Source organism: Ambystoma mexicanum, chromosome 2q, assembly GCF_040938575.1.
Source record: "Ambystoma mexicanum isolate Mex_15411 chromosome 2q, UKY_AmexF1_1, whole genome shotgun sequence".
In the NCBI taxonomy this organism is placed as follows: Eukaryota; Metazoa; Chordata; class Amphibia; order Caudata; family Ambystomatidae; genus Ambystoma; species Ambystoma mexicanum.
In genome coordinates this window covers 1316190760-1316214433 of record NC_090924.1, presented here as the reverse complement: position 1 = coordinate 1316214433, position 23674 = coordinate 1316190760, and the positions used below count along the sequence as shown (strand labels likewise).

At 45.4% G+C, this 23674-nt stretch overlaps 1 long non-coding RNA gene across 1 annotated transcript in view; it reads left to right on the top strand.

Moving 5' to 3' along the window:
- LOC138570132 (uncharacterized) overlaps positions 1-23674 on the top strand; it is a 476888-nt gene that overhangs the window by 111927 nt on the left and 341287 nt on the right. The window lies entirely within an intron of this gene.

Here is a 23674-nt window from a genome sequence, read left to right as displayed (position 1 = left end):
ACAGGCTACCCGGATCTATGAGGTGCAGAAGCCCATAGAAAATAAAAGCAATACCCAGAAAAATCCCAAAACCAACAACACCCCTTCTGCTGCCAAGGTGGCAGAGGTAAAGGTCACCCCTGTTTTGGATTTGGAGATGGGGGGGGCCTAAAAACCTACCTGCAGCTAATAATGCTAGGCCCAGAAGGTCCTCGGGCCAGTCACAGACAGGGAGTGAAAGAGGTAGTCCCACAAATGAGGTCCCTCGCTCTCCTGACTATGTAAGTCCCCGTTACAAGGGAAACAGACCAATCCTGGGTTATGTGTGGACTCCTCGAGCCCAAGGGGGGATTCAGCCAAGCACCTGACCCGGGGAACTTCCCTCCTAACTTCCCCAAGGAGGGCAGAAATTCTCCAAATCCTGGGCAGAACTTTTTCCCCAGGTATCCACCCAATTTCCAGCCCCAAAATCATCCATCCTTCTTTCCCCAATTCCCTGAGCCCAGACAACCTAATCCGGGAGAGGGGAGGCCAAGGGTGGAGGGGTACCAAAATCTTCCCAACCAGGGGTACTACCAGAGAAGGGATAGCTACCCTTCCCGGGATCAGCCCAGGGGAGAAAATAGAGCCCCGTATCAGCCTGAGCGGGTTTCCCAGTTAGAGCGCCAGGTCCAAAATATGGCACGGGATCTGGGTCACATACTGAGGGCTCAACATAACCCTCAGATGAGCATGCCACCGCAGAATGCCCCAAACTCTGGACCTGGTGCTCCAGAACAATGACGGGGGCAGCACCCCGATAACACACCGGTTCCCAGGGAGGAGGCACAAGGGGAAGGGGGGTGTAAAGCCTTGGAGGAAGCTTCCTTCCCAACTTGTAAACAGCCCCTGGAAAACCAGGAACCAGAAACAAAATCTCCTGCCCCTGAAAGCCCGCCTCCCAAGGAGCAGAGGGGGGGTAGGAGAAACAAAGGACCCAAACAGACCCACTTTGTGGAGGAGGTACAGGTCTTCCAATTTGAGGGAGAGGGATCCTCAGAGGATCCTGGGGAAAGGACCTTCTCCTTCAGAGATGGGGGAACTCCTCCCAAGGAAAAATGGGTCCCAAGGGATGCCAATTCAGACTGGGGAGATATGGAGGCTGAGCTACCGCCGCCCATCATCTCATCCCAGAACCCACAATACCAAAATCCCCTGGTTCAAACCCATCCTGATGACTGCCTCCAAAAAGGGGGGGCGGCCCAGAACCGGAACCAGGGGAACCCACAATGGCTCTGATCTCCAGTTGCCAACTTTTTCTTTCAGATTCCCAAGGCTCTCCACAGAATTCTGCCAAATTTCTTCTCTTGCAATGTCCAAAACCAGAAAGTTAACCCACCAGTTGTCCAAAAATGTGCATTATCTGTGCCCCCTTGAGGAGAAGGAGGGAAGATATTATGTCCCGGTACAAGTACAGGGGCAGGGTACGATTTCAGCGCTGGTGGACACGGGATCTCAAGCTACCCTTCTGTCCAGAAGGGCCTTTGATGAACTGAATGCAGGAAGGGGAGGGAATTACCAAATTCCTCTCACCTCACTTCCTGGACAACTCCAGAACTTTGACGGGAAGGAAATTCCCGTCGAGGGGACGGCAGATTTGGACTTTAAAATTGGGCGACACAAGTTGAAACACCCGGTCATAGTTGTGACTCCAGAGGGCACCCCTTGTTTACTAGGGAATGACCTCCTGAGAAGGTTGTCACCCCTAATGGATTGCGTAAACAAGTTCCTCTGGACCCAGACTAGCGGACCCATAAAATTAAAACAGAGTGTCAACCATGTTAGTTTAAACGGCACATGCCACATGGTTGAACAAAAATCTGACCAAGTAGAATTCCACTTCCAGAATAACCAAATTCCAGACGTGACAGTAATAGCAGTAGGACAACAGACTGGTGATGGGGGGGTCCTCTCTATTTCTGAAAATCAACCTCCCTTCCAGTTTAAGGTGGTATTCCACACTGGAAGGAAACACCCTGAAATTCTTTACTAATCCACAATCAGAAACTCCCACTCCTATAGTCCTGAAAGATGTGAAATCAGCTCAGAGCCTGGCTGATATTCAGCAAATTGGAGAGCAGTTGTTCATCCCTGTTCAGTTAAATGATGGGAAGGACTGTTCTCGCTCGAGTGTGTGTGAACAACGGTAAGAGCTTCATCAGCGAAGCCATGTTCCGCCAACTCCCAAAAGATCCAGCCATTCCCACATTCAAACTGATAGACAAATGGGAAATGGACCTGGAAGCACCCAATTCCAAACATCTCCTGCCAAGTAGGTGTATGCTCAAAATCTCCATTGGCAACAAGAGCATAGTCCACAATTGTTGGGTCGTGCGAGACGTCACTGCCGCTTTTTACTTAGGCAGTGACATTCTCAATCACTTTGCCATTAGTTTGGACCTAATAAACTTCAAAGCTTGGTCCCGATTAGCGGATAATCCCATGGGCTTTGATGATCCAGAAAAAGCATTTAGGTCAGCTCAATTGCTACCTTATGCAGTTGAGATTCAGATCAAAGAGGAAGTCACCATCCCAGAAAGGACCCGACAATTCTCCCTGGAAGTGAAAGTTAAAAGAGGACAACATTTGAAAAACCCTGATGCTTATATACACCTACATGCTTCTCTCCAACAGCAAGGGTTGGGGGTAAACCCAACTCCATTAGTCAACATAGAACATGACACCATTCTAATAGAGGTGGATAACAGCGACTTAAAGAGTATTACTCTAGCCGCAGGCACCATTATTGGAATGGCGGTTGATGACCGACATTTTTCCATCAATTTTGGAAATGAACTGTTAGGACCAATCCCCAAGGACTGTTTTGACAGTGACAGTGAGGACAATACAACACCAGACAGGATTTTTACCCGCCATGGGGGGAACTTCCTGGTGTACACTTCTTGACCTTATGGTAAGGAAGATGTGACTTGTGACTTCAGGAGGGATGAGGTGATTTTCCAGGTCCATGAGGGCTGCCTTTCCCACCTGAAGCCTCCAGTCCAAATCAGCACTCTGACCAGGGACTTCTCCACCCAGCTGGAGGAGGCCGCTGAGATAGCCAAACCAGAAGTCTTTCCAGGCTTCAGGCAGATGGTGGAAGAGAGAGTCAACCTAGCTGATGCCTGTGTGACTCTGGAACAGAAGAAAAAGTTGAAACAAGTCTTCTTGGATTTCCAAGATCTCTTTGCGGTAGACTCATATGACTTTGGTCGCACCGACATCCACACAACAACAATCCCCACAGACCCTGGCATGACTCCAGTGTTTGTGAAGCAATATCGCTTGCCTCTCGCATCAATGGAGTCCCTTACTGAAATAATTAAGAACCTTGAGTCCAGGGGAATAATCCGTCCCGTCCACAGCACCTTCAATAATCCGGTGCTGGGAATATTAAAGCCAAACGGCCAGTGGAGACTCTGCGCTGACCTTAGGGAGCTCAACAAACGGGTCCATACTTCCCGATGGCCTCTTCCCTACATTGACCAAGGGCTGGCCCAGATTCAGGGGTCACAGGTATTCACTACAATAGACCTGACCAATGGATACTGGACCGTGCCGGTCAGTAGGGAGGACCAATACAAGCTGGCTTTTACCTTTGGGGGCCAGCAGTATACATGGACCCGGACTCCCTTCGGATACCTCAACTCCGGCAATGAATTCAACATTTTCCTACATAAGGCCATGCCCGACCTGGGTGCGAGGGGTAACCTGGCTTATGTAGATGATGTCCTCATCAAAAGTTCATCTGTGGAGGAACACATAGCGGAGATCCGTTATGTTCTGACCCAGTTCAGGGCCGCCGGAGCAAAACTTTCCTTTCAGAAAGCACAGTGGTGTAGAACCCGTGTTAATTTCTTGGGGCATGAGATTACTCCTCAGGGTCTCTGTCCCCAGGAAAAGAAAGTGGAAGCACTTCAGAAACTGAAAGACCCCGCAACTCTGCGGGAACTAAGGAGCCTCCTTGGACTGACTACTTACAGCAGAAAGTTCATTGAGGGCTACGCAGAGATCACCAGACTCCTGATTCATCTCCTGAAGGGGGGGGTCAAGTGGGAATGGGGTCCAGAACAAGCCGAGGCGGTAAAACAACTCAAGAGAAGCCTCTCACAAGCGCCTTGCCTAGCTTACCCTGTCAGAAACAAGGAGTTCTTCCTGGAGACGGGGTTCTCTAATACGTGCTTGACGGCAGTATTATACCAAAAGCATGACAAGGTCAATAAAGTAATCTCCTATGCGAGCAAAACTTTATCCTCTGTGGAGGAAAAATTCAACGATTGTGAGGAGGCACTCCTGGCAACGGTGTGGGCATTGAAGAATTACTGCCCGTTTATCCATGGGGAACACATCATAGTGGAGACTCCACACCAGCCTCTGCAATATCTCCAAAGTGACAGAATCCGGGCCGGAAATGTGAGTAATTCCCGAATTACTTCCTGGATTCTGTCAATGCAAGGCTTTCCTGTGGAGGTCAGATATGGCCAAAACAAGAAGAGTCCCCTCGCGCAAGGTCTGGCTGACTTACATGATTGTGCCAGAGAAAACTGTCTCGAGGACGAAAGTCTAAAAATCAAGGACAACACGGAGGCATACCTTAATTCCCCACACAAAGTCTTTGAAGAGGACAAGTGTGAGGGAATGCCCACTGTCTATGTGGATGGATGCTCGTACCATGTTGACAACGACGGGGAGAAAGAACTGGTGGCTGGCGTAGGGAATGCATGGGTGAAGGAGTTCCCAGAACCCTCCGCTGGATACAAAATTGGCCCCTGAAGTAGTCAGGTGGCAGAATTGATGGCTGTGCATCAGGCCATCCTCACTGCTGTCCAGCATCAACTCCACGAACTGGTCATAATCACAGATTCGGATTATGTACGGAACGGGTTCGTGGAGTACCTGGTTAATTGGAAAACCAGAGGCATGTTATGTGCTAATAACAAACCCTTGAAACATGGGAAGTTGATCCAAAACATTTTCCAATAGATGGTCATCTCATTCGAGGTGACCAGATCATCAAAGATCAAGGGTCATTCCAAAGTAGAGGGACCAGACAAAACTGGAAATGACTTAGCTGATCAGCTGGCCAAAACCAGGGCCATCCAAGGGGATCTAATAGAAATAGAGTCCCTGTTGGGGGAAATCCAGGTCACTGCTATCACTCGGTCCCAGACAAATGCTCACAATGATCTGTCAACTGCCCAATGGAGCAAGGAGACCCCTGATGCTGATTTGATTACCGCTCAGAAGGGGGATCCAATAATTGGTAAATTTTACCAACACATTGAGGACCCTGTGAACTTTCCCCTGACGGGTACCGATTACAACGGGAAAGAGGACCTTAGAGTGTTGATGAAATGTCCAAAAATGTTCCTGATCCAAGACGGTTTGTTGGTAAGGAAATCCAAAGCTGGCCACGATCAGTGGGTGGTTCCTACCTCATTCCGAAGCCTGATGTTAAGTCACGCCCATGATGCGGCCACCGCCGGTCATAGGGGGTTTCACACAACACTGGAAATCTTAAGAGAGGTTGCATTCTGGCCACACATGGGCCAGGACCTCAACCAATACTTGAAGGGTTGTCTTGTGTGTGCACAATTTCAGCCAACATCCCTCACACACCGGGCACCTCTCCAAAAGAGGGGGATGACACTGCCATGGTCAGATTTACAAATCGACTTTGTAGGCCCTGTGATTCGCTCGTCTAGAGGAAATAAGGACATGTTGACTGTGACATGCTTGTTTACCAAGTGGGTGGAATGTCTCCCAGCCCCAAATTGCAAGGCAGAAACAGCAGCTGCCCTGATGATTAACCACATCTTTTCCAGTTTTGGTCTACCTCAAAGGATTGAGTCAGACAGAGGTAGCCACTTCACCAATGAAGTAATGACAACGATGTGGGAGATACTGAGGGTCAAGAGAAAGCTACACATTTCTTACAGGCCAGCTTCTTCTGGAGCAGTAGAGAGATACAACCGAACCATTGTGAGCATATTAAAGAAGTTTGTGGCAGATTCTGGGCCAAGTTGGGATATCCAATTACCTCTGGTCCTAATGGCCATCAGATCTACCCCTTCATCTGCAACCAAAATGTCACCATTTGAGTTGATGACTGGACGCAAGATGGTGCTTCCTCAGCATTTGCTCTACAGAACCCAAGAGCAAACGTTGATAAATGCCTCCACAACTCATGAGTATGTGGAGAATTTAAGGAAACACCTTCAGCATGCTTTTGCCTATGCTCAGCGGAATCTAGAAAGATCAGCTGAGAGTATGAAGACCCACTATGACCTGAAAACTTCCAGGAAGGAATATCAGGTGGGGGACTGGGTCTATCTATACAATTTCCAAAGGAACCAGGCCAAGCAGCGAAAATTTTTGCCTACATGGAAGGGACCCTATGAGATTATAGACAAGATCTCCCCTGTGGCCTACAAGATCCACATCCCCAAAGGCGGTTTGGCAGACGGGGAAAACAAGTGGGTCCACATAAACCAGTTGAAGTGTTGCCATCCCAGGCACACTTTGCAGCAACTGGAGGAGTCCTTGGTAATCCCAGGGGGTACCGCTCCAGAGTAATTCAATTCCAACCCTAAAAGATCCTACCTATAGCCTATCAAATTCTGTGTTTCTCAAGTTTATGTGTTCCTGTCTCTTAATTTAAAAAAAATGTGCATGTTCATATCTGTTGAGTTCTAAAATATATATGCCACCCCACTATATCAATGGTGGGGGAGAAATGTCCATGAATAGGTATTGCGGCTCTTCCTTTGTCGTCCTAGGAGAAAGAAAACCTGGAGACTGGCCAAGGAGGACGATCCGGAGACCGGGAGCAGAGACGCAAGGGGCCCAGTGTACCGCCCAATACTCCCATCAGGACCGGCGAGGAGAACCGACTGATCCACCCCTGATGGAGGAAAGGATGCTGAACTTTGTCATCTGCGGAATTGGAAGAAGATGATGCGGACCTCATGGGTCAACATCCTTAGCACCCGACATCCCCTCGACTCAATCCAAGTGCAGTCGGGCGGGGGGGTTTGTTGGGTGTTCTGACCCACGTTTGGACTATTATGCTACAACATTTGGTGCTGTGGGCTTAGGAAATCCAAGATGGCCGAAAAAGCCCACATGTGCGCCAGAATCTATGAAAACTGTGCAGTTTGTGCACACACCAAAATGGTCGCCTGACTTGCCACCCCCCGGTGCGGGTGTGCTGGGTCAGAAGAGCCATGAGTGAAATGGGGTGCCAAAGAGAAAAACAGCAGTGCCTGTCCGCTAGAAAGCACTTTAAAAATCACCCTTTGTTTCTCTGAGGCAAGCTCAGAATGCCCATTTCAAACATCGCAGAATATCCAACAATCTCACTGAACACCAGCAGACATTTGACAGAATAAAGTCTTGTGGGCATACAAAATCTGGAAAGAGGATGAGCCTAAAATAATGTTCATAGCAAAACTGGCTGAGCTGTGGATTTCAGCAGTTTAAGTAAATTTGGACTGAAAGACACTAAAAATCTAAATGTTTAAAAGAAATGAGTGACCTACTTTTGAGTGTCACATAGGTTTCAATTGTTTAAATGTCATAGTTTTAAACTTAGAATCAGCATTCTAGCTGCATGTGTAAAAATTGTTAGTTTATTTGAATGCAGAAAACTGGGTAACTAGAAGTGACATTAGCTGGGGCCTGGCTTAAGGAACTGAATTCTGCCTGACATCTACCCCCACAGGAGTTAAAACCTGCTCAGCCACTCTTTCCCTTGCCAAAAGGAGTTGTCACCTCTCTGATTAGATTAGGGGTGGAGCAGCTACAGGGAGTTGAACAAAGGCCTGTCCTGGGCCCAGGCAGATGGTTTATTAGGGTAGTCGTAAATGGCTTCCTTTTGAACAATGGGCCTTCCAGGGCCCAGGCAGATGGTTTATTAGGGGGACCGTAAAATAGCTTCCTCTTGGCAGAAGCTGGGAGGGGCAGGGTCTCTGAGCTTGGCAGAAACTGGATAAACTGGTTTCTACACCATGTGACCTGGGAAACCACACCCCTTTGGGGCCAGAACATAAATCTAAAAAGATGGATCATTCATAGAGCGGACTTGTGAAAATTTTATAAGTTATATCATTATTCTTGTGATTTTTCTGTGCACATTTTAAGACGTGTTAGGACCCGGTGGTATGTTCAGGGGGGTTTTAGCAGAAAAGAGGATATTACTCTAAATGTATGTATGTTAAAAATCTGACACTCCACCACCTAATGCCCACATGCTTTGTGAACATTTGTGTAAATGCGGGGACAAATTCAATATTGGTAACCCGACCAAAAAGTGAAATATGTTGCCATTTTTGAACCCAAGCTCCTAGAAACGACAGAATTGGAACAGGGGCTACCATCAGTAAATGCATGATGCGTGTATGCAATGCCAAACAACTGTCTATCGGGGAAGTATGTATTTGGATCAGATATAGATTGTGTGTAAAGTTGACAGGGGTGGGTTCTCTGTATCATAAACAGACCTCATCATGATGACACTTCATTTCATTCCCCCAATCAAGGGGAAGAGGAGGAAGTGGCCAATGACAAGTGGAGAGGGGTAGGGCCGAGAAAGCTAGCCTCTCCACCCACTTTCAAAACACATAAAAGCAGACAGTCAGGACAGATAGGGAGATTCTATTCCACCTGCTGCGGGACGCTCTGCCGGGAAAATCCATACTTTACTTCCATCAACCTCCAGAGAGCCAACATAGAGACTTCAATCCATCCACCTTCAGAGACCAAGACTTTACTTCAGAATTTGTAGCAGAGAGGCCAACTACAAGCTAAATCCCTCTTTAGCAGGCCTCAAATCATTGACACTATTCACTGCCAGGCGAGCTGTTGGAATTCTTTGCAAGAACTCTTGCCATTTGCCAGAGAGCAGTGTTGTATCCAGAGAGAGACCAGCTGAACCGGAGACCGCTGTATCCGGACCCACAGACCTGATCAGAACCAGAGACCCAGACCAGACCAGCAGAGTAGAGCTGACCCAGACGCTGTGCGCAGAAACCGTCCGTGGCGAGTGAAGAAAACCTGTTGACCAGATCCGTGGCGAGGCCCATTCCTTTTAAAATTATATTGTGAGTACCTAGCAGAACTGTGCAGAACCAATCTCTTAGTTAAAATAATATAATTCAATCTATTTTAATCTAACCAGAACTGCCTCCTAACTGTCACCTGTCATTTGCAAAGCTGTCACTTGTCATTTTCTAGCTGCAAGCTGTAACCTGTCGCTTTGAACTTTTAAAATTTCAAATCCGAAAAACTACCTTTATTTAATTGTCCGTATCTCTGGAACCGTTTGGGCTAGGAACTCGGTTTAACTTTCCTCCGAAAGCTTAGAATCTCAGCTTTTCAACAAGCCTAGAACTTCCTACTCCTCATACTTTTGCCGTAATCACGATTCTCACACTCGCAAATTTTACCACGATTTGCAATTTGGTTAAAAATCCAGCCACGTGTGAAAACAGCAGCTTCATTTCTTTCCTTTGCCAAAAATTCGTTTAACCTGCTAGTTACTCCTAGATCCTTGCTAAAGTGAGCCTGAACTCATCCCAAGTATATTTCACTCACCCTGAACCTCCTAAAGGGAATTAAAACCATTTTCAGCATATTTCTCACTGCATTGTCACCATATTCAAAGCATTTTGCCTGTGTTTCAAAACTCCTATCTGTTGTATAAGCTGCTGGGGGGGAATTGAACTGAATTCTATTTGATTGCATTCCTAAGAACTGTGTCATCTTCATCTCCTTACAGTGCATAAAAAGGGGGGGGTGAATTGTCCAAGAAAGTGATTACATTGTCTTTTGCTGAAATCCTATCAAGTTATTTTCTGTACTGCATTTCATTCCACATTGCATCCATTTGAAACCATAAAAGTATTGTTGCTATCGTATCCATCATATAACCACTCATCATTGATTATAAAGAAGTGTGTTAGTGCCGGACTATCCATTATTGATTACTGCTCAGATTAAGTGTGATATTCAATTATTAATTTATTATAAAGTGTGATATATATATATTGTTTAAATTATCAAATAAACCGTTTAAACTTGCAAAACAGAACTACTTCGTGGCTCAGTGGGGTCAGGGGGATTCCAAGAGAGGGGTGTTATATAGGGGTAGTCATCCAGAACGCATGAACTGGACGTAAAGATATATCAATAAGGGTTTCCATTCAGTATCCCAGACTAGGCATTGACTTAGCTGTAGTGTTGAATTGAATCCTCTTACATAAGGCCTTGCACTTGGGGTCCTCCTTACGCATTAGCCACAAGGATCTTATTTGGAGTAAGTGGAGGTGAGAAGCCAACTGCTATTTCCAAATAATTATAAGGGAAAGACTGCTGCTCCATGGCCAAAAGACCATTGAGCAACAAATCTGAGGTCAAAGACACTTCAATATAATAATTATTTTCAAGGGAGTATGATATCTGATTGCAGACTATAATGTCCCTTCTGATAACAGATTAAGAGCCCCTCTTCTTTCTCAACCAGTGAGTGAGTTTTTTAACTAAAACCTCTCTTGATGCATATATATTTTCAGGGAGTTTAGGTACACCAAATAAATAGAAAAACACATGCCTATCTTTTACTGTTTTTACCAATGGGGCCATTTGTAATCTTGTCACTTTTCCTCTGCAGGAGCAATTGGGAGATGGTATTCTTAGGAGGATTTCTATTCTCATACTCCTTGATTACTTGTGATATTTTTTCCACTGCTCCCCCCAATTGTCTAGAAATAGGCTCTTTGCTGTGGGTGATTCTGCTCTTAGTAGCATTAGAGACAGGTGCCCTCGGGTCAATCTTCAAGTTCACTTCTTCCTTAAATTCCAATTTTTAGCTATTATTTACATCAATAAGAGTTTTACATTCTGGTTTGAGTTTTATTACTGCAAAGCCTAAATGACTACACTTTGGGAAAGAGTCATCACTCCCCCCTGCCAAGTACATTCATGGTTTCCTCCCGTTGAGACAATTACCCTGTCCTCTGGATCAGTGTTGGAATTTACTCCCTTAGCTCCAGGCAGACCTACTACATTTGGTCTTTCTAATATGGTCAAAAGGCCATACCACTTAGAAGTTAGGTGAGAAAATAACCAAATCCAGGGACTCGGGCTCACCAGGGACTTTGTTAACCATACTCGGAACAGGTGTGTCTCGCCTACCTAAATATTCCCTTCCCATGTTACATTTTTCTGGGAATTTATAACTTGTCCCTTCCATTTGGGCCGAATGTTTAGGCACTTCATACCTGGGTAAAATATACCCCCGTCAGCCAACATCAGCAGGAAGGCTTTGAGGGTTGTTAAACTATCAAGTGCTAATGTCTTTATATCTCTGAGGGAGATGATGGACTTAAATGGCAGCCCACACCCATCAGTCTGAGATACACCCACTGCATGGTTTGATTGCGAACCTGATGTTATGTGCTCGCTTACATTATCAATAGAGCAATTGGAAGTGCACTTTGCCATTTTCCTTTAACTCTTCGGCACCTGGGGAAGTGTAGATTTAGCTTTAAGAGTTGGAATTTGTGAGGAGTCCTGTGTGGGTTTGATGTCATACAGCAAAGACGCTATCTCATTAATCATAGCATTGACATCATCATTGTGGGCTGTCAGCACCACCAACCCTTTCCCAACCTGTTCATTAGAGGGGGATTTTGTTGCCTTCCGTTTAGCTAATGTTTTCAACTACAATAAGCAGAGAAGCTAGGACTGTAGAAACAATCCCCACAGCAGACACCAACCTCACCCCCTCTCACATCAGAAGCACCAATAAAATTACAAAACCAAAACAGATCACAAGATTCCAGCAGACTGGACGAGTCTCGCTGATAGCTTGAGGGGTAGTTAGAGTCTGTCTGCCCCCGTTGTCCAAGACTGTGATCGATAAACACCATGTGAGGCTAGACAAGGTGTCTCTCCAAGTATATCTGGCCAATGCGGCACAGAACAAACAAGCAGCCCCAGCACAGTCTTCGATCATGCACACTCCGAAAATACAGCACAGCGGGCGTACACCATATGAATCTATGTACTAGGCTAGGTGCCAGAGACTCAGAAGGTCCTGGCCAGAACCTAATTGCAGAAATTCCAAACAGGGGTCAAATGCATGTTTAAAAAGTGTCACCATGGGAAAAAATAAAATCACAGTAAACTACACAACTTTGCACAGTGCTAAAAGCAATGAGGAAACGGAGCCCAATGTATTTTTTTTATTGGTCATTTATAAGGTGCTTATACAACAAGACAGTGGACCTCATTATGACTCTGGCGGTAGCCGTGCTGGTAAAAACGGCTACCGCCAGAGTCATTTTTTGCCTGGTGCCTGGCAATGGGGAATTACCGGGGCATCACAGCCCTGACGGTCCCGGAAATTCCCCATTGCCAGGCGCTGGGAAAAATGACTCCCCATTCCCATTCGAGCCCCATTGGACTCAATGGGAATGGGGAGGACGGTAGCACCGGCACCATTCATGGTCTGCGAGCGGATGTCGTTCCGCCCGCCAGGTCAGACAAGGCGGGGGAAAAGGCATCCACTTGCAGAACTCAGAGTATGCCATTCCGGTAACAATGGTGCCTGTACGTTACCGACACCGTTGTTACTGGACCTGCATACTCGTAATGAGGCCCAGTGTTTCAAACTGCCACAAGGCACAAGGTAAGGGAACAAGGGAGAAAAATAAACAATGGAAATAACAATGAATAAATAGAAAGGAACCATGGTCCTGCTAAGCCTTGTGATATTTGAAGCATGCAAGTGCATTCAAAATAAATGGAAAAACAACAGGGGGTGTAGTGAGGGTAAGTGCTATTAAGGTCCCCTAGGGGAGGAAGAGCCGGAGCTGCCCGTTGGGGAGGCAACCGGTAAGTGCATGGGCAGAGACAACCCAAGGGAAGAAGGAGGTCTACCACTTAACAGGTATGTGCGGGGCATAGGCAAAAACACTCGGCAGGCAGGTGAGGGCCCAGTGGGCTGTGCAGGGGGGAGCTGGAGGTGATTGGACAGAAGGTCAGGACCCGATTGGACTCTTGAGGGATCAGGCTGCCAATCTCAGTGACAGAGTGGATGGTTAACATGGGAGGGGGAGAGGGAAGGAGGAGGAGAAGAGAAAGGTCTTGAGTTGTTTGAGGAACCTGAGGTGGTATGGTTAAAAATGGAGAGAGAGAGGGAGACTTTCCATAGGAGAGAGACAGCTGATCAGAGAGTTATGCCCCCATATCACTGCATGGAGAAGCATTTGATCAGCAGAGATTTGGAGCCAGAAGATGGGAGGGATCTGGAAGGTGAGTATTTAGTATTAGAGAGTTGCAGATAGCGTGATCTCAGGCCCCAGACAGCCTTGTGGATGATGCAGAGGGTTTTGAATTTGATCCTTGCAACAGCTGGGAGCCAGTGGAGAGATTCTAGGTCTGGAGAGATATGGTCCTAAGGCTTTAGGCCAAGGATAAGTCTTGCAACCCTATTCTGGATTAGTTGAAGAGAACAGAGCGAAGAAAGAGGCAGGTTGAGGAAGAGGCTGTTACAGTAATCTAGCCTGGAGCGGACCAGCGCTCTAGAGACATTGAGCTTCTGGTGGAAGGTGAGGAAAGGTAGAATGCCTCTAAGGAGGTGAAGTTGAAAGTGGTCCTTCTTGGCAAGTTCCACGATGCAAGGAGAAAAAGAGAGAGAGGAGTCAATGATGACCCTGAGATTTCTGGCCTCAGTGGCAGGAGATAGAGATGAGCCCAAAGAGGGCGGCCAGAGTGCAGGAGGGAAACAGGGAGCAGGTGTCCCTATAGGCAGGTTCACATTCTTACTGGCATTAAGACAGAGATCATTGGAGGTGCACCAAGACTGAATAGCAGACAGGCAGTCAGGGATGATAGAGGAGGAAGAAGAGGAGGAGAAGTAAGTAGAGAGTAAGAAGGGAGCTTGAAGAAGAGTTGCATGTCACTGTAACACTGGAAATGAGGAGAGCCGGTAGAGATCAGGTGAGCAAGAGGTGCTAAGTAGATGTTGAAACACATGCAGAGTGGTTGTTGGAAGTGACTGATCCTTTGTGTGTTTCTGAGCTTCAGTGCGGCTTGACTGCCTGGTGTATGTGTACGTGTGCCCTAACATGTGAGGTTCTTGCCTCTAATCAAATCGTATTGAGTGGACCGTTGAATCGCTGAGTGGTGCAGTGGGAAAGACGCTGAAATACGCTGTATTCTGTGAGCGGGTCGAAGCTCATCCCCCACTGAAATGGTGCCTGCACTTAAGCACGAAAGCTTTGTTTCAATGCGGTTTTGGTAAGTGACAAAAAACAGACTGTGAGCCACTAAAGCTATTAAAGCGATTAAGTCGTCAAGTGGGAGGCTGTTGGGGTTTGTCCCCTTTGATCCCACTGTAAATCATTTAGACTTGACTGCATGATCAGGCTCGAATAATACGTGGCGGGAAGGTTGCTCTAGGTGTGTTCACACCATTCCCGCTGCAGATTCTGTTGTAAGATATCCATGGCTAAGTGTTTTTAGAATGGATAAAAGCCACATGGGAAGGAGACAGTGCTGTGTCTTTTTTTGGCAGCATTGTTCATTAATAAGATTTGGATTTCAGAACCGCATCTGCCATTTCACCGCAGTAAATCATTAAATCATTAAATAATTAAATATTTAAATTAGGAAGCAAGCGCCCAGGGGGTGGGGCATATTAAGGTTTAGAGATACAATTGCAAAGGTTTGCAAAATATAAAGTCTTCGGGATCAAACACATTTCTTAGCTTACTAAACACCTCGCCTTAAGAAGATTGAAATTGTGCAGTACCCCCCTGCAAGCTGACAATAGATGTCCAGAATGGGATGGTCCCCCTGTAAGACCAGTAGCCAGCGGAGAACAACTCCCTCTATTGGTATCCCAGGTGGTAGATGATACAGAATGGGAAGGCCCCCCTGTAAGACCAGTAGCCACCAGAGCCACCAGAGAAAAGCTCCCTCTATTAGTACCCCACGGGGTAGATGATATTCCAGCTCAGTCATTTATCCACTCCATAAAGGCTGAAGTGCACGCGGAATCACTGCCTCAAACACCAGGAGTGGGGGCGGGTCTGTCTGAGGGGGTACAGTCCATTAAACACTCATGGAAACAAGGGCTTGAATATACACTAACAAAAAAAAAGATTCAAAGGAAAATCGAAGACCATTTTGGGAAAAAGAGATGTAGGAGTACAAATGATGAGGACGCTCTGCTTATTACTCATAACTTTGAGTGTTCGTAAATGTGAGATGCAGGTGTAAATGAGGCATTACAAGACCTCCTTCACTTAAATGAAACTTTAATGGAAGGAGAAAGATCGGATATCTCTGACATGGGGCCAGGATTGAGTAGCAGTGCCCAGGTGCACCCTGGTTTAGCAGAGAGAGATATTGAAGAATGAGGAAAAGCTATTCCCTTCCAGAAAACACTTCAAGATCAAAGCAAACTACAAATAAATGAAAACACACTTTCAGCTCTCAATTTTGTCCTAAACTCATTGGTGTCGGTTTTCGAACTATTAAGGGTTGAGGTTCAATCACAGGCTGTGGTTCTTCTGGAATTAACACAAGAAATAGCTTCTCTAGACTCCTCCATAGTGGGGTGTAAAAATGTTGTAAATTCCTCATTGGCCCCCTATTTCGACGATCTTCGTCTAGAAGTAACTAAACAGGGTCTGGATCTGTGAGCTGTGCAATTATCTCTCTCCTCAAAAAGGAAAGAAGAAGACTCTAGTATTATACTCATTAAGGACATTGTAACGCTTCTAAAAATGGTGACACAGGGGGAAATGGAAGAGGAAGAGGGAGTAGGAGTGGAGGAGATACATTCGATTTTCGACGACACCCCACTTTCGGAATCAGTCCTGGAAGAGTTCAGAAGATTGGCCAATATGGCCGATGATATTCAGGAGGAAGACTCCCCCCAGATCCAGAGAGAAGGCGAGTCCTCACAACAAGATCTGGACTTATCCAGACAAATCATTGTTGAATCAGGCCTTCGACTTCCCAAAGGCAGAAGAAGAATGAGGAAGAGAGAAGCACGGAGGAGGAGGTGTAAAGGTACCTCGTTGTCTCAGGAAGAGCAGAAAAAAACAGAGAAACTAAAATGCATAAAAATAAAAATATCAGAGACGAATGCCTTTGTGAAATCTCTATCTAAAGCTTAATTAGCAGATAATATAGAGGGATAATATACTGCCAATCCCACTATTGCTCCAATGAGGGATCATAGAGACGGAATTGTAAAAGAGATATATTCAGAATTAAGACAGGAAAATCAAAAAGGCAAGAGCTTGGAGATAGGAGAAAAGTAGCATGAAGGAGCTATAATGGTAAATGTGAGCATTGGACTCAAAACAGAATGGTGAGATCTAGAGAATAAGCTCACCAAAGAGCAAGTTAAGAGCTGTAAGGAAAATGGGATTTGTGCAACACTGAATGACTTGAGAGATCATCAGAACTCTAAGAATTTTCCGATTTATGGTAACTGGTTGCCCCGATCTTCCTGAAAAATAAACGTCAACTAGAAAGAGCTGGTTCTAGCACTAATGAGACAGCGAAGCTCGCCCCAGATGCAAACTTGAAAATTGCCCCAATATTTTTGAAACGTGGATAAAAAAACCCCAGAAATATCTGACCTGATTGGGGCAAGGCAAGTGCTGTATGCTGGACACGAATTGCAATGGAGAAGGGAAATTAGTGAAAATCAGCGACCACTCTTGTCTGCCTGCCCCAACTCAATTGGCCCCAGTGCAACCAGCCTCACAAGGAAAGTTGAAAGAAGAATCAATTTTTGCAATGCCAACAATTTGGCTTTCTCTAACATTGAACAAAAATTCAATAAAGACCTCAATAACCCATATGTGGCAGTAGTAGGACTTACTACACATGAAGGACAGAATGCAATTCTGGGAGCAGCAAGAGAAATGGGGGAACAAGGACTCCTAGTTACTCGATCACAACCAATGGAACCATTACAGCTATCTCGATCAACCCCAAAGTTGCAATCTAGAGCTAGGGAAGATGTAGGGTGTGGTCGGCCCTCCAATAAATCTCCAAGAAAAGTTAAGAACAGTGGAGAGAACTCTCAAGAAACCATGCTCTCTCTGTTGACAGATATGTTTACACAGGTCCTTCAAAAACTGGGGGTGGGCTCTAAGCCTCTTTAACCAGACAGAGCTAAATGAGATAAGCTGGAACACGTGGGGTCCGAATACATTCACCTCCAAAAGAAAGAAAGAACATCTATTTCGAAATGGCGACATACTGATGTTACAAGAAACATGGCTCATTATTCCAATTATTGTTGAGGGCTGCACAATTTACACTCAATCTGCCCGCCAAAAGGCCAATGGTAGACCCTCTGGTGGTTTACTTCTGGCATTTAAAAATCCCACAATTGGAGACACTACAATGCTTATAAATAATAAATCAGTAAAGCCGTAAAGTTTGTAAAGCCGCCATAAAACATCAAAGATCAGATTTGGAGGTGATTTTCGTTAACATATATTGGAACCCCGCCTGCTCCTCTCAGCAGGATTTCTTTGGTGAACTGGTAATGTTACTAGAAAAGATTAAGCTACGTTTTGGATGAGCCCAAATAATATTGGCAGGAGACCTGAATTCTCAATGTACCCCTCTGTTAAAAGAGAAAACTAAGCAGAATTCTCATAGAGTTTCAGAGAGGGGTAGAGCCTGGGTGGAGTTTCTATCAGAATGGGGATTGAAAATGACAAATGGGAAGTTGCTGGGGGACGTTACAGCCAGTCAAACTAGACACCAGGGCTCTGCTGATTCTACCCTTGATTATATGTTTATGTCAGCAGGTCTGTTTGAACTAAATGTTTCTCTGCATATCGAACAGGAAGGGGGAGTGACCACTCGTGTTTGGATTTGACCTTTCCAGGCATTGCTTTTGGGTTGCAGGACAAACAGAGCCAAGCTATCATAAATAGGAAGTGGGGAGTATGGTTGCCTAAATATAAACAGGAGGGGGAGGCCTTGAATGGCTGTCTCTTGGAGGTGCCTGAGAGAACCCAACGTGTAGAATGCCAACCCGATAGTTTTATCAAATTCATACGGTCCACATGCCCCCCAAGTGAGGGGGGGGAAGCAATCCCATCGTCATATATTTGACGAAGAAACTGTGGGGAAGAAAAAACAGTTGAATCAGAGGCTAAGGCAGCTAAAAAAGTTGGACCTGAGTGGGGAAGATCATAGAAGAGAAGCTGGGCTTCTAAGGCAGAACTATAAGCACTAGTCAGTGGACAGAAAGATGCTCCGCCTCCAACAGGATGTAGAACAAATGTTGAAGCTGATTAGTAACAAGTATTCCAGAGAGTTCTGGTTGGTCATACATCAATTGGAGCATAATTCAAGAAGTTCTCAGTATAATCTGGTGTCGGAAAGAGATAAGGGGGAGAATCTGTCCGAGGTCTTTGAAAATCCTCTAAAAACATCCCTTTCCACTAACAAGGATGTAGTCTGGTACCTCCCATTTGATGAACAAACCATAGTTAACTTGATCAAGAGCAGTTCGACCTCTAAAGCAGCCGGTCCTAATGGACTAACATACCAGTTCTTGAAAAATAGCACAACTCTCGGGGCAAAATTGCTGGTTTGATTATTTAATGAGATCCTTGTGAGTAAAAAGCTTCCACCATCATGGAAATCTGCAATAATGATCCCATTGTTTAAGGGGGGGGGGCGATCGGACGGCTCCAATGAATTACAGTCCGATTGCCCTCCTGGACATAGAGAGTAAATTGTTTATAAGAGTCCCCCTGGGGGAACTAGAGAACTGGTTGAATGAAGCTAAAATTCTCTCTAAGCACCAAACAGGGGTTAGGAGGGGTCTTTCTACGCCTCTCAATGGATTTGTCATAAACATCTTGAGTGAAAATACAGGGCTCAAGGGAGAGCAGCAGCTTTATGGGGCCTGGGTCGACTTCTCGAAAGCATTCGACTAAGTGGACAGAAGTCGGCTTTGGTCGAAGCTAAGAGCGTGGTGAAACCCAGAGGGGATCTTGGCAATGCTGGTTGAAATCTACAAGGACACCACAGTCAGAGTGCATCTAGATGAGGAGGGACATCTATCCGAGCCTATTAAGGTGGAGAGAGTAGCCCTCAGAGCCTATTAAGGTGGAGAGAGTAGCCCGCCAGGGTTGCCTGGGGGCATCCCTCTTCTTCAACCTATACCTAGCTGACGCAGGTGATTGTCTGAAATCATCAGCGTTGGCCAGTCCAGTGATTAATGGAGCTAAGATCCCCTGGCTGGCCTATGCCAATGATGTGGTGCTGTTGGACATGACCGCGGTGGGACTGCAGCATCTTTTGAATGGACTATGTAGCTATGCATAGGAAAATGGACTGGCAATCAATCCAAATAACTCAAAAACATTAGTTTTCAAACACAGGAATAAAAGGGTTATCTATCCCCAGTGGGTGATGGGAGGTCAGCCTATCACAAGAGTTGAAGAGCTGGTCTATTTGGGCTATAAAGTCTATGCTTCTCCAGCAATTTGTAAAGTGGAGCGGGACGTTCACAAAAAAATCATGCAGTCAATACCTCAGATTATTAGTGAAATACTGTAGATTCTCAATTCTCCTGCTAATTAAATACTATCAAGCGAACGTAATTCTTGTTGTCTTGTATGGATTGGAGGTAAAGCCCCTCTTGTCGAATGGTAATTGGCAGAGATGGGAGGGTCTCATTTGGAAGAATGTCCTCGGGCTACCCATGTCTCTAGCCATGTCAAGCCTTAGATTTGAATTAGGACTGCAATCATTAAAAGCCCAAACAAGGTGGGAGCTGATCTCCCTCTTCCGGCTTATTATGACAGCAAAGGAGGGTACGCTATATGTGGATATTAAAGCCCACCTTGTGAACAGCAGATCTAAAATGCTAACAAATCTGAGTACCTGGGCTGAGGAAGGGCTATTAAAAGTAGATATGGATATCCAAACATTAATCCAGAACCCACTGAAGCTAAAAAGAAATTGGGATGAAATGGACTGGATAACTACAATTGACAATATGCGTTCGTTGGCAAGTCCAAATTCATTTCTGAAAGGTGACAAAAAGTTGTGTCATCTGGCCAAATATCTACTGAAGTTTCCTGATTGGTAGATCAGGAAAACATTTCTGAGAGTTTGTTTAAATGTAGTCCATATGGGGGAGGTTCTCGTTAAAAGGGGGCTGGTGGACACCTCCATTTCTTTATGCAATGTTTGTAAAAATCCAGAGGAACAGTCCCTGAAACACCTGCTTATGGACTGTAAGGGCACTTGGCTGGTGAGATCTTTGCTTTTTGCCAGATTTGGGGTTTTTGCCGGAGATGTTTTGTGACAGACTGATATCAGGTCAAACCCAGTTACTCACAATAGCAGTGGTACAGGTGCTGGAAAGAAGTAACTTGATATTTTAATATCTAAGTGTAGTTCTAGGGGATGATAAGGAGGAATCCAAATGCTCTTTTTCAATTGATTGTGTGAGGTGTTTTAATGGTGTTGGCATTGTGATTTAGGATGGAAAACAACTAACAATTGTATGGTCTGACATAATAGTTATCCTTTGCATTCTGTTTTTGTGACCCTTTTGAGATTAACTGGTTATACGTTTTTACACTATATGCGTTAATTTTTAAACTGCACTATATGTTTTAAAATGGTTTACAATGATTATGCTTAGAAACTATTTTTATTTAAATTGTGATGTTTATGTATGTCTTTTTGTAAAAGGTTTGTCAAACCAAAAACAATTAAAAAAAAGATGTGTAAAAGCCAAGGCAAGAGGAGAGGATAGAGCCCTGAGGAACACCACAGGTAGAGAGAGGGGTGGAGGAGGAGAAAGAGCCCAGGAGCACCTGGGAGGGACGTGTTCACGAGGAGAGGAAATTGCTGATGGGCCCATTGGTCAGCACTCACCCTCTAGAACTTGTAAGACAAGATAGCTACACCATGTGAGGACAGGGGGTGCAGGATTCACTTACTCCGACATGACTCAATAACGAGGACTTTGGCAAAGGGAAGTCCATTTAATGATACATACATCAAACAGGGGACACAAATGGGAATCAGCTGTAGCGTGTTCACCGGTCTCGCTCCGACTTCCACGAACTTTGGCAGAACAGCAATTCTTATAGGTAAAAATCGTCATCACTGACGTCTAATTTCAATAAAAAATCATCAGGCAATATAATTGGTTAGGAATGGCAACTTAAGTATAGGTGCTATATCTGTATATAGAAATAAAGCATGTGGATTGGATAACTCTTATCGGGTGGGCATCTATGCCCATCCCTCTACAACACACGTGATTGACGTCACTACAGGTACGACGTCTCATTGGTTACAGGGTCTATAGGACCCTAGATTACATGGTCCATTGTGATTGGGCAGGTTACACCCTTAGACATAAATCCCCATTTTAATTAGCCGCATGCAGAATGGACACCCAAGGGCCTGGTGTACCAAGTTTCACCCTGCCTCCCTTCCATCAATCAGTATCTTAGGGCTATGTGTCAATTAGTTGGCTGGGTTTGGCCTCAGAACTGTAGCCTCTTATCGGGAAAGGTTATGGCATCCTGGGTTCTGGATGACATCAGGCGGTGGTACCTCTTCGCGCCTGGTTGGTCACGTGTTGGTTCACCGTGAATCTGCTTCAGTTTCTAGCTTTTCGTGCATTTAATTCTGTGTCAGCCCAGCCACCTGCATGGGCCTCTCTTATCTTGAGCTTCACGGACGGGCTGGTATGCTCTGTAGTTGGAGTCTTGTGAGCTCATGCTCTCCTCTCTTTCTCTGGGTGACCTCTATTTCCCCAGTATGAGCAGCTCTTTGTAGAGATTCAATTCTGCTCCTTCTCTCTGTTCTGGTTGAGTTGTGAAACTTAGCCTGCCAGGCCTCTGGCAGCTTGGGTCCATTTCTGCTTTACAAAATGGAGTCGGACTTGTATAGTTTGCCTTATTGAGGTAGATATATGGTTGGCGCTTGCCGCTCTATCTTCTACTAAGCATTGCAAGCAGTATTGGTTTCTTAGCATCTTGCGTTTCTAGCCTATTTACACACATTAACAGGGCGGTTGCTTCCATCTTGTCTCGTAACACCATTTCCTTATGTATTAACATTGTCTCTTCTCTGCGTACATTACATTTATCTTCGTAGTTACTTGTACTGGCGTGATTGTCTTCGATAGCCACTTTTGCTCATCCATGTATATTCAGGCCCTTGTCATTTCCGCTGGCCTTCCATTATGGCTTTTGGGGTCTCTCCGTGGACCGTGTGTAGGTATTCCTCATTTTGTGTCAGTGGTTGGTATGGCTGTCTGATAGGGAGCTTGTGCTGCCCAGGGTTGTCGAGTTATGGTTGCTTCAACCGGTACGGATCTTCTTATGTACACAGGGCAGAGTCCCAATACGGCTCTCTGTCGGTTCATTTGCTCCTCATACGTCACGTACCTTGGTGAGTACGCTCTTGGCAGCTCGAAATGAGGGGAAGCGGTGCAGGGCATGTCTGGGGCTTCCTTTACACTCCCCCCACTGGTCGGTTTATCAACCACTTCTGCTTCATTCTTTTCCTCTACTTCTTTTGACTCTTTAGTGTTTTGTTCATCATTTTCAGGATTGGTACATGAAGGCATTAACATGTTAATCTTTGGAGTCCATATTTTTATAATGCCTTTCAAACTCCCTGCTGTTTTAGCATGTTCATCTTTGTTCCAGGTCATAAGCTGGCACTGTCCGTGTGGACTGCAGTAGATCCACTTTCCTTCATACCTTCCTCGCTTTTTAGGATATGTGAACTTAGTTCCTTCTGGCGCAAATTCACTGGCCTTCACGAAGTCCATGATTCCTTCATCTGTCAGGTCTCTTGGCTTCGAGCCTGGCTCAGCATCGACCATAATTTTCATTCCAATGGCCTTCTTTGCAGTTTTCTGGCATTGTGTGATGATTATCTTGATAACACAGAATCCTAGCAGTACCATGGCTAGCAAGGCTCCCAGAAACTTGAATATATCAGCCATCCATTGTGGGACCCATGAGAATAGGTTCCCAAACCAGCTGTCATCGTCCACTTCGGCGGTTTCATCGGTCATCTGGTTCTTTAGGTTTGTCAACATACTTATGGCTTCTGTTAGGGTTCCATTTTCTTCATCGTGTGATGGTATAAATGTGCAACATGATTCTCCGATCTTTGCGCAAACACCTCCATCCATTGCGGTGATCATGTCAAGCACATATCTGTTCTGGAGGGTCATCAGTCTGATTGCTCTTAGTTCTTCTTTGATAATGTTAAATCCTTTTATAGTTGTATTGAGGTCTGCAATAACTCCCATCTTGTTATTTGCAACCATTTAGCATTCACTCCAATTTGGATGTGTGGCAGGAGCAATGTGGTGAATACTGTTGAGGTGAGGCTGAACAACCCCTGCTCGTATGGGATTGCATGGAATGCCTCTTCTGATTTGGCAGAAAAGTAGTTTTCTCTCTTCATTCTGGATACTAGTTCTACAGATCTATTCTCAGATGAGCATCTGCTTTCAGGAAACTGTCCAGATTTAGGTCATTTTTTGGAATCACTAGTGCAGGAACGTGGACGTTCACAAGTGTGCATATGCCTCCACAATTCTTCG